The sequence below is a fragment of the Tupaia chinensis genome, unplaced genomic scaffold, assembly GCF_000334495.1.
Source record: "Tupaia chinensis unplaced genomic scaffold, TupChi_1.0 Scaffold000450_1, whole genome shotgun sequence".
Taxonomy (NCBI): domain Eukaryota; kingdom Metazoa; phylum Chordata; class Mammalia; order Scandentia; family Tupaiidae; genus Tupaia; species Tupaia belangeri.
Window position 1 is genome coordinate 401,287 of NW_006159956.1, and position 11,796 is coordinate 413,082.

The window sequence follows — 11,796 nt, forward strand, 5'->3', positions numbered from 1 at the left end:
GGCCGGCTGCCGCCGCCCCGGAAGATTTAAAGGGCCCGCGCCCTTGGCGCCCAGAGACGCCAGGGGCCGCAGCCGGGAGATGCAGTCCTCCCAGGCCCGGGAAGGGCCCGGGCAGGAGCGCGGTGTAGGCGTGGGGATGGGGACGCACGCACAGACACTGACCCCCCGTTACCGCCTTGGGCACAGGTGGAATTGACAGGGCGGAGGCACGGCGAAGGGGAAGGCGCACAAAAAGCGGGCTTCTTAGGCCCAAGCTTCTTCTGCCTGCTGCTGGCCTCTTTCCTTCGAAAGCAGCGGCCCCCGCATACAGCGCCTGTTACAGGGCACCGGGGGCTCGCTCTCCTCTAGGATGGGAGGCTGCGGGGAACACAGGCCGGGGCGATTCAGGGGCCAGAGATGGGAGAGGGCAGCCCGGGAAGAGCAACGTGGACCAAAGGTCCGGAGAGGTAGCTCTGCTCATCCTCCTCGCCCTCCTCCGAGAAATCCAGGGCGAAGGCCTTTTTCTTGCCCCCGCCTCCCTGTGTCTCAAAGAGTGAAAAGTACAGAGCAGACCCTCAGATCCTGCTCTTGTTCTCGGCCACGGAATGCGCGATCCCGCACACTGCCAGAGAACGCTTGAATCCGGGTCTCCAGAGGCTCCCAGGCGGGACTTGGAGGTCCTTAACTGCAAATCGGGAAGAGCGACCCTGCCCTCCCTGGAATTAAGGCTTCCTACAGGTCTGCAGAGCAGCCCATGAAAGGTGCTGGGACAGGGTTATTAAAACCATGCTATTTACGCTGTGCGAGGCAGCCCCAAATTATGACACACCTATACTCACACACAAAGTTGTGACTGCACACACAAAATGCCAGCAAGCACTGCATCCAGTCCCGGAAGCTCATTCCCAGGAAGAGTCACTCCATAATAACCACGTCGTCCCTCAAGCTTGAGGGACTGAGTCACACAGCATCCGCATTGGTGGGAGCTCACTGACCACGTCCTACCGGCCAGAAAACTGACCCACAGGGGGGGAAGGGCTTCCCCCAGAACCACAGCCCAGCAGACAGCTCTGTCCTCCCAGTGGTCCCCCAGAAGTCGAGTCTGTCCTGAGCACATTTCCAAGAGCAGGAGAGAAGACCTGCTTTCAGCGCCACCTTCCCCGACAATGGGTCACCAGCCAGGGAGTGGGCTCTGCACAGCCTGGGTGGTGTTTTGTTTCATCCAAGGATTTCCGAAATTTCCAAGTCGGAAGATGTCATGTTACAGATCCACAGTCCCGCCTTCTCTCGCAGTATTGGGAATAAGGCAGCACTGCACTGAGATTCTCACCTGGCCCTGGGCACTCGGCTGACCCACGGAGCAGGGGTGCAGTACACCCCTGTGTTCTCCCGTCCTCCCCACCCCTGGAACCTTCCAACCAGGGCCCTGCCTCCCAAATATGGGTCTTCCCCTTTTCTAGCTAGGTCATTTGATCCTCTCAAACAGGAAGGGATTGAGAACCTTCTTTCAGCTGTTTATGGAGGGGAACCTGGACGCCCTAGGGCACTTGCCTAAGGGCGCGGATCCACCTCCCAGGAGACTGGCCCTGTCTGGCTGGAACAGCTCACCCACCCCTTCCTACTAGTTGCCTTGGGAGCAGCATTTCTGGTCTGCAGCAAGTGCTAGCCTCCTTGTCACATGTCCCCTGGCATTCCAGGACTTGTAACCGTACTCCAGCCCCTCAGCCCGACACCACCCCCACTGAAGATCCTGCTCAGCTCAGCTAGAACCCCCCTCTCCCAAGGCTGCTAAGGCCCAGGGCCTCCTGGACCCTCCCAGTCTTCACTGCCTGACCACTCTCGTTCAGAGGACAGTCCTCTTCCTTCTTCTCCCCAGAACCCACCTCATGGGTTCCTTCGGGGAGCTTTTCGCCTAAGCTCTAAGGGGAAACGGACCTGGCACAAAACCCAGCTGAGGAGAAACGTTTCCAGAGCAGACCAATCTCACCGTGTCCGAGTAACTCCTAGCCTGACTTCAATCTCCGCTTCAGTTCTCAGTGATTCCTCCCAGACTTAACTCCCAAATACAAAACCCAAGGGTGTGGCCTGCTAAAATCTCCTCAGTCGCCCTCCCTACACACCCAGACACCCACCCAGAAGATGCAAAGTAGGTGTGGAGTTAAGTCCCAGCTCAAGGGGCCTGCCTGGGGTCCTGCAGGGGCTCAGGAACTGCAGCTCTGCCACACCTTTCCAAATGTTTGTTCCACACCTTTCCAAATGTTTGTTGTTGTTTTGTTTGATGTTTTAAGTTTCTTTCTTTTTCTCAAAGGTTTTTGCCATAGGGTATGTGCACTTGCTGGAGATACACGGACAGAAGAGACATGCAAAATCACACACCCCCAACCCCCAGGGAACGGCCATGCCATAATCCCTTCTCCTCCGGTCTCCTCCTGGAATTTTGGCCACACATGCACATGTGACCAGCATGATTTTTCAAGCCCCCAGTTCCAGGACTTGAGCCATGGTCTGCCGTATGGGGGTCCAGCACTTTAACCATCACACCACCTTTTGACCCCAGGTATATTTGTTTTCCATGAGCAAAAGGGAGGGAGAGACAGCACCCTGACGGGAGTTCCAAGGGTGCATTCCACCCCCAGCTTAAGCCAGCCCTGGATCGGGGTACTTATCAGGAGCACGCATGTTCTCAGCACACTTGGGAAGGTCTCCAGACCTGAACCCAGAACCTTCCCACACTGGTCAGCCTTGCAGAGCTTCGCATTTCATCACCGTGCCACCATCCGGCCCCCAGACAGACATTTCATATCTGTTTCCCAGCCTTGGAAACCTCAAGACCACTTGGCACCCTGGGACACTGGGCTGGGCATCTCAAGAACAGCCCTGGGCCTGCCAGAGGGTGCCAGTGCAGCTGCAGGTGGATCCAGGAGAGGGGGCTCAGGGGTCTGAAGTCAAGACTGTGGGAGTCTGGCCTGACGAACCACCAAGGATGGTCCTGAAAATGGCTGCCCACAGTCTGCCCTCAGCCCATCCTGCTCTCCGGACCGCAGCTCCTGCGCACCTCACAGGGTTCCTGCCTTGGCCCGGAACCCTGGCTGTGCTCACTGCTGGCCATTCTAGCCCTAGGAGAGTAGCACAGCTCACCCTCACCTCCTCAGGTCTGGCCTTAGTCGCCTTCACTGGGAGGCTGTCCCTGTGCCTGGTTTAAAGTTCCTATCCCAGGATCAGCAGATGGTGTATCATTATGTCGCATTATGTCGCTAGACTCCCCCATAGTTGAGTGCAATTCAAGTCCCAGACCCAACAGATGAAAACTCATGCCAGACACGTGTGCATGTGTGCCCAAATCCTGAGAGGAGAATGGAGGAGAAGGGATTGTGGCGTGGCCATTTTCCCTGAGGAGTGATTTCTCACTTTCTGTCTGTCTGTCTGTCTGTTTCTGGCATGCACACGCATCCTCTAGCAAAAATCTCTTAAAAAATAAGATAAAATTTCAATCCCCCTGGGCACGTCTCTGCTTCATTATTTTTCTGTATGGTGGTTTTTAGGGGGTCGAGGGGTCTGCGTCTCCTGCTTAGAGGACTGAGTTGCACAAAGACAGGAAGTTAATGCTCTCTGGGCACACTGTGACACCAATATCTAGAAAAGCGTGCGGCCCACGGGAGGTATTTAACAAATATTTGCTGACTGAGTAAATGAACGGACTGTGAGGAGGCGGGCCCTGGTCCTCCTACCAAATGTTAAGAGCTGCCCCTGCTGTGGGCCAACCCTCTAGAGACCAGTGGCCACATTGACTCATTCAGACCTCAATCCCCCCTCAGAGATGGGTGGGCGGGGCCAGTGGAGGACATGGTTCCGGGACAAGCCACCGGCTCCTTCCACTCATCTGAACCCCTCTTCCAGAGAAGGAACTTTGGACTCTAGTCCAGACAGCCAGAGGGGCCCTGGAGCTCATTCATTCTGTCCCTTGATTTAGATATTTAAAGACTGAGGGTCAGGTAGGGGAAGAGCCTTGCCTGCAGCTTGGAGCCAGGCAGGGCCCACCACTAGGCAAGACCCTTAAATTCTCTGAGCCTTAGCTATAAAATGGAGATAACACAAGGGCTGAACAACGGCACAGTCGTAAAATACAATGCTGACCCACATGGGAAGGTTCCAGGTTCGAGTCTGGAGACCTCCCTGTCTATGCTCGGCATGGGTATGCCCACGATCCAGGCTGGCAGAGACTCCGTTGAGGGTGGGGGCTGTTGCTCTCTCTCTCTCTGTCATGCATTCATGGAAGAAATAAACAAACTTAAGGCCAGCTAGTGATGTGGTGGTTAAGATGGCTGGATCCAACATGACCAACTTTGCAGTTTGAGTCCTGGACCCAGCAGCTTGAAAAGCACATTGGGGGGACCAGCAGTTGGTGTTGGCTATGTCACTGGACTCCCATGTAGCCGACCATGGTTCGAGACCTGGACCCAGTGGCTTAAACTCACGCTGGGTGTGAGTGCGTGCATGCCCAGGATCCCGAGAGGAGAATGGGGGAGAGGAGACTGCGGCATGGCCATCCCCCCTGGGGAGTGATTTTTTGCTTTCTGTCTCTGTTTTTCTCTGTCTTTCTGGCGAGTACATGTTCCCTATAGCAAAAACCTCTCAAAAAAAATAAAAATAGAAGAAGAAGAAGACTGGAAACATCAACGTGTTTACTATAACGTCCTTGAGCGTAAGCTCCGAGAGAGGGAACCTTCCCTTCCTGTGGGTGCTCAGTGGGTGCTCAGCTGGGAATGGGTGCCCGTAAACATTTACGCGGTGAGTGCTGTCACGCGTGGCCCTCGGGTGGAGCAGGGCCAGCCCCTGCGTGGCAGCCTTCCCTCAGGGTCAGGCTCGTCCCCACCCCGTGCAGAGCTTCCTCGGGGACTGAGGTGGCCGAGGCCCTCTCAGCCTTCCTTATGCCGCTGGTCTCCTCTGGGGAATCAACACCCGGAGAAGCCAGGCATGTCTGTCATGTGTCCCACAGGCACAGGGAACAGATCCCCTGGCACTCCCAAAGGGCCAGCTCATTCCTGTCCCATCTGCTCCTTTCCGGACACTTGGCCATCACCTCACTGACCTCTGGGCTCATCCTTCCCCTCCAGTCAGCAGAGCCCCTTATGTGTGCTGCGGCCCACTCTGCCCCAACATGCTCCCTCCAACCTCAGGGACGCCAAGGATTCCCATCCCCGGACACACAACTGCTCATTAGCTGCCGGGGATTCCGACAGCGGCGACGCTAATGGTCCCTATTCCACAACAGCACAGCTCAGCAAGGCTGGCCGAGTCATCATCTTGCCACATCACATGTCTGTCCACAGCACGTCCTCATGCCAGCTCCTCGCAGGCCTGAGAGGTCAGCAGCACCGCCTGCTCACCAGGACTTGCCAACCCGACTGGAGAGGCTAGGCATGAGAGAACACGCTAGGCGGCGAGCAGCCCGGGGTCAGACGAGGCACCACCAAGGGCTGGTGGGCACCGCGCCCCTTCTGCCTGGGCTCCCGGATATGCTGTCTGCTGTTTTCTTGACTCTGTGTGACGCACTGCACAAGCCCAGTGTGGAGACAAGTCCCTGGGCACCACCCCCAACTGGACTGCCCCCAAGCCCCGTGCCCAGAGAAATTCAGAGTTGACACTGGGGAGGTGGGGGCCGGAGGGGGGGACTTGAAAGTAGGTAGGATTTGAATGGCAGGAGCAGATGAAAGGCCAAGAGGAGGACTAGCCTGAGCAGTGCTCCCCACACAGGAGCCTCAGGTAATCTGGGGTAGGAGAGGCCCCATGGGAGGCCTGTCAAATGGCACCAGGCGCCCCTCCCTCAAGGGAGGAGATTAGTGGAAGGAGGAGGCAGGCAGGGTCTCCAGCCCGAGGCAGCTGGCCAGGGCGTTTCTCCAGTGGGTTTGCCCAGCACAGTTTAGGGTTCTGCCTGCGGAAGGGACAAGGGAGGAAGCCCCATGTCCTGGGTGGATGGGGTGCCAGGCACCCTCTGAGCACAAGCACTGCAGCCGGTTCAGTTCCACGACAGTCCTGCAAGCTGGAGCTCACCCCACCCGTTTCGCAGGTAGGAACGTGTGGCTCAGAGTGTGAGCGGATCTGACCTAATGTTCATAAAGGCTACAGAGGACCCCTGCACCTTTCCGGACCCGCCCCACAGCCTCGCTGACTTGGAAACCAGGCCCACTCCACCTTGGTCTGCCTCAGCGCGTGTTCCCTGGGACCTACCCGTGTGTGTGAGGCCCACTGAGTCCCCTCACCCTTTGGGATACCGTAAGTCCCTCGCTCACTCTGGAAGCTCCCAGGGGATTCTGGTGACCAAGGAAGCCATTCACAAAGCTGAAGTTTACTACATGATCCAGCGGTGTGTGGGAAGAGAAAAATCAAAATTGTATTGATTTAGTTTTTACCCTTAGCCTTCCAAATCTTTTTTTATTTATTTATTTGTTTTTTTTTTAGGTTTATGCCATAGGGCATGTGTGCTCATCAGAGAGAGAGAGAGAAAGGGGAAGTGAGAAATCATCCCTGGAGAAGTGGACATGCTGCAATCCTTTCTCCTCCATTCTCCTCCTAGGATTCTGGGCATGCATGCATATGGACCTGGCATGATTTTCGAGCCACCAGGTCTGGGACTTGAACCGTGGTCACTCATGTGGGATTCCAGCACCTTAGCCACCATGCCACCTGCCAGCCCCCTAAATCTTCTGTTTTAATACATGTTTCATAATGCACACATTAACATAGCAGACCAAAAGTTATCACAAGTAAATATACACCTGAATACAAAATGCATGTTCAAAAATTTCACAGGGCTGGCAGGTGGCATGGTGGTTAAAGGTGCTGGATTCCCACATGGCAGACTGCAGTTCAAGCCCCGGACCTGGTGGCTTGCTTTCTCCCTTTCCTTTTCTCTTTCTCTCTGGTCAAATTAATAATAATAATAATATTAACAAATAGAATTAAATAATTTTTTTCAAAAAGTATTTTACAGATGGGGTATGCAACCACAGTTTGCATCAAAGTCAAAGGACCTGGGAACCAGCAGTTAGCGTAACGGCTATGTCGCTGGATTCCCACGTAGTCGACTGCGGTTTGCATCCCGGACCCGGTGGCTTAGAACTCACACCGGGCGCGTGTGTGGGCATGCCCAGGAGCCCGGGAGGAGAATGAAGGAGAAGGGATTGCGGCGTGACCATCCCCCCTGGGGAGTGATTTCTCGCTTTCTGTCTCTCTCTCTCTGTCTGTCTGGTGAGCGCACGCACCCTATAGCGAAAACCTCTAAAAAAAAAAAAAAAAAAACAAAGTCAAAGGACCCTACAACGAGTCCTCACAGGAGAGGCAGCGCTGGTGAAGGCTCTGCCTCAGTGGGCTCGGGTTCCGATCCCTTTTTTTTTTTCTTAAAAATTATTTCATTTAACTGTATTTATTTAGTTATTTACTTTAATTTGACCAGAGAGGGAGAGTGAGGAAGCAAGCCGCCATGTCCGGGACTCAAACTGTGGTCAGCCACATGGGAGTCCAGCACACTTGACAGCGCCACCTGCCAGTCCCACGGGTGCCCGTCCATGGGTTCCGATCCTTAATCGCCTACTTCAAGCTTAAGTCTATGTGGTGGGGTGAGTTCCCAGAACCTTCCTAAGCCGTAGCTTTTGCATCTCAGAAGAGGGGGTGGTTGGGGCCAGCCATATGGCATGGTGGTTATGGTGCTGGATCCCCACATGGCTGACTGTGATGCAAGTCCTGGACTTGGTGGCTTGAAAAATCACGCCAGGTGAGTGTGCATGCATACCCAAAATCCCAAGAGAAGAATAGAGGAGAAGGAACTGTGGCATGGCCATCCTCCCTGAGAGGTGATTTCTCACTTTCCCTCTCTGTCTCTCCCTGGTGAGTGCACATGCCCTATGGCAAAAACCTTTAAAAAAAAAAAAGGAAAAGAAAATAAAAGAAATGGGGTGACAACAGGGTCAGATGAGCCACCAAGGGCTGGTGGGCACCACTTGTGAGTACCTACATCAGGTGGGTTAAGAGATAGTATACAGGGCCGGTGCCATGGCCTGGTGGTTAGGGCAGCCAGATCCCATGTGGCCGAAAACGTGATTCAAATACTGACCCCAGAGGCTTAAAAAACTGGTACAAGGGACCAGCAGATGGTGTAATGGTTATGTCACTGGACTTTCACGTGGTCGACTACAGTGCGAGTCCCAGACCCAGCGGCTAAAAACTCACACCAGGAGCGTGTGTGTGCGTGCCCAAAGTCCTGAGAGGAGAATGGAGGAGAAGGGATTGCAGCGTGGCCATCCCTCCTGGGGGATGGTTTCTCACTTTCTGTCTTGCTCTGTCTCTCTGGCAAGTGTACATGCCCTATCACAAAAATCTCTCCTAAAAAAACAAAAACAAACAAAAAAATGGGCATGTATGTGCATGCCCCAAATCCTAACGAGGTAGAGAAATGGAGAAGGAGGGATTGTGGCAAGACCGTGTCCACGGGAAGGGTGCTTTCTCCCTCCTCTGTCCCTGTCTCTCTCTGGCAAGCACACACATCCTCTGACAATTTTGTTTTTAAACAGAGAGTAATTATGTGCATAAAACCTATAGCCTGACATAGAAGGAATCCCAGGGCAGGGGCAGCTCTGTGGTGTAGCAGTAACGCACTGCTCAGGAGAAGCCAGACCCCACGTGGTGACTGCAGTTTGAATCCCCAGCCTGGCCTGAAGCACGCTGGGCACACGTGCAGCTGTCCAAGATCCCACAGGCTAGACAGCCGGAGGAAGGGCTCGTGGTGTGGTCGGATCCCACGTAAGGCACACCTCGCTTTCTCTCTCACTTTCACGTGTGCATATTCACTCTCTCGTGAATAAGGGGAAAAAGTAATTTAAAATGTAGAAAGTAGGGGCCAGCAGGTGGCATGGTGGTTAAGGGCACTGGACTCCCATATGGCCTACTGGGGTTCAAGTCCTGGACCTGGTGGCTTGCTTTCTCGCTTTCCCTCTCTCTGTCCCTCTCTGGTCAAATTAAAATAAAGTTAAATAAAATAAATATTAAAAAATGTAAAAAGTAAATTTTTTGAGAGTTTTTTTTTGTTAAAGGGAGTGTGCACTTGCCAGACAGAGAGAGACAGAGAGACAGAAAGCAAGAAATCACCCCCCAGGGGGGATGGCCACGCCGCAATCCCTTCTCCTCCATTCTCCTCTGGGGATCTTGGGCACGCACGCACATGCACCCAGCGTGAGTTTAAGCCACCAGGTCCGGACGCGAACCGCAGTCAACTACGTGGGAGTCCAGTGACATAGCCATTACGCTAACTGCTGGTCCCAAAAACGTAAAAAGTAAATATTAATCAATAGTAGGGGTAGTTATTACTAGTTCAGTTACAGGAAGCAGAGTGGGGCCTAGCCAGGCCTTGTGGTGGGTCCGAAGATGAAAGGCACGTGGACATCACATCCTGGGGGAGTTTACGGCGCTCACTCAGGGAGACCCAGAGCCTGACCCGGTCCCCACACCGGTGTGAGCAGGGATAAGACCAAGATAGGGATGTCAACACTGCTGACGGAGGCCACAGCTTCTCCCAGGAAGCCTCCCTGTCCTGAGAAGAACACAACAGAGATACAAACACACCTGTGTGCCTTGGGGGGACAGGCCAAGCAGAGAGAGGCCGCCTCAGGGCCATTCCTGATGGTCCAGTGAGTGACCGCCACCACGAGACTGTCCTAGCACGCACACCTGCCACCAGGGCAGAGCCTTCCTCTCCAGTCTAATGAGAACTTTCCAGGGACACGTCCCAGGAAGGCCCAGAGGACAACAGAAACCTTCAGGTCTAGAAACAAGGCTCAGGACAACGTGAATGTCCCATCCTGATGTGTGGCTGCGGGCGCCCAGCCCATCCAGCAGGCAAGGACCCCGGCCTGCTCTGAAGATGGTTAGGGAGTTGAGAAGATGAGGGGGTCACAATGTGGGTACATGACTAGACCGAACAGGCCTCCAGAACAGAAGGAAGGCTTGGTACACTGGCCACAGACAACCCCAGGGCGTAGGTGGATGAGGAATTACTACCCCCACTTCACAGGGGAGGAGCTGGAAGCTCTAAGCAAAGCCTAGCCTAGTTCCCCTCACCGCCTCCTTTCCCCTACTCCCCCTGTGTAGTCTACAGAGATTGCGGGGACTCAGGGGTTCTGGGTTCCAAACCTGCTCCATGACTGCTCCCTGTGTGGATCTTAACAAATCCTCTCTGAGCCTCCCTTTGCTCGTCTGCGCAAGGGGCTGATTACCGAACTTCACCTTCACCCTTCCTGCTCCTGCTCTGCTTCCAGGCCCTCACTCAGACCCTCTTCCAGAAGCTCAAATCAAGGGGTTGAACCTCTCTCGGGCCTGGATGGTCTCTGGCCTGCCTTGGGGACCCTGTCTGTGCCTGGCCCACACAGAGTGGGCATGGACTGACTGTTCCTACGGCTCATGTCCACCTGCCCCAGACCCAGACCTGTCTCCACTCGGGGTTTTTCCCAAGAGCTCCTCTGTTCTGGGGTCCCTCAGCACTCTCAGCTGGCCCAGATCCCTCCCTCAAACCCAGAGTGTGCACCCCTTTGCTGCCAGACCTGTGCCGGGGTGGTGGGTTCTACAAATGTGCTCATTTAACCCTCACAACACCCTGGGAATGCAACTTTATCTCCACACTACCCGATGTGGGAACCGATGCTTAGAGCGAGCAAAGGCCCTTCCCGAGAGCCCGCGTGTTCTCGGTGACACCGCCCTGTCTGCCCTCAGATCCTCCCCCGGTGTTCAGAATGCTTCCCAGCTAAGGCCAGCCCCTCAAATGTAACATTACTCGGCCATTAAAAATAATGACCACACGTGCGTGGATGACTAAGAGCCACACGAGCAAATGCTTATGACACGACGTTAAGAGGGGAGAGAAGACAGAAGAATTGTAAATACAGTGTGATAAAAGTATGTTAAAATGATTTTGCATAGAAAAAAGACAGAAAGGAAATACACAACATGTCCCTGGCTTTGCCTGCTCCTGAGTACGGGGATGATTCCCTTCCTACTTTTCTCCATTTGCAGAATAGTCAATCAGTACACCTGACTTCCACAATGAAAAAAAGGCACATAAACAAAAAACCAGCACATTCGTGGCTGAAATATTCGAAAGCCTGCTGCCTCTTCAACTTTCTCGCCTTCAAATCCCTCCAAAGCCTATGTTTTAGAGCAACGTGCAGATACCACGAGCCAGGGAAGGAAAGAGTTTGGGGAGAGGAGCTCCTCTCCTCTTGAACCCGCTTCCTCGGGCCAGGCTCTCGCCTCTGTCGAGTGAGGACCCTCACCTCGGACCCTCCTCCAAGCGGCTTTGAGCTCCTGCCGGCGCTTACCTGACAGTTGCGGGTCTGCCTCCGAGATGCGAGATGCGCACACCTGCCCCTCCAGGTGAGGACTGGGCTGAGGAGGTGCGCACCGCCCACAGGGAGCTGGCGAGGGGCGGGGCCATGACGTCACCTCTCTAGCCCCGCCCCGGCTTCCCGGCCCGGGGCGGGGGGGGGTTCGTGGTTCTCATGCTTACGGAGTGAGGTACTGGGACACTCGACACGCACGCCGCACGTGGGCTGCGCCTCCAGCCAGCTGACGAAGGGCGCCTCCGGGGATGGGTGGCCTGCAGGGGGAGGTTCTACCAGAAATCCAGAAGAGCTGAGATTCCCCACCCCGCCACCCGCCCCCCACCCCGGTTCAAGTAGAGCGATCAGGCCCTGGAAGTCCAGGTTCTAAGTCACCCGGGGATAAGGAATAACCTCTGGAGTGTTGGTTTCTCTTCGTACCCCACTCTCTTGA

General features: G+C 54.7%; 1 protein-coding gene across 1 annotated transcript in view; it reads right to left on the reverse strand.

The window, feature by feature from the left end:
* The window catches only part of CSNK1E (casein kinase 1 epsilon), a 39,683-nt gene extending 28,305 nt beyond the window's left edge, over nucleotides 1-11,378 (reverse strand). Inside the window, exon 1 of the mRNA XM_027774523.1 lies at nucleotides 11,343-11,378. The gene's annotated coding sequence lies outside the window, so the exon portion shown is untranslated. The remainder of the gene's footprint in view (nucleotides 1-11,342) is intronic.
* Nucleotides 11,379-11,796: the final 418 nt, after the last annotated feature.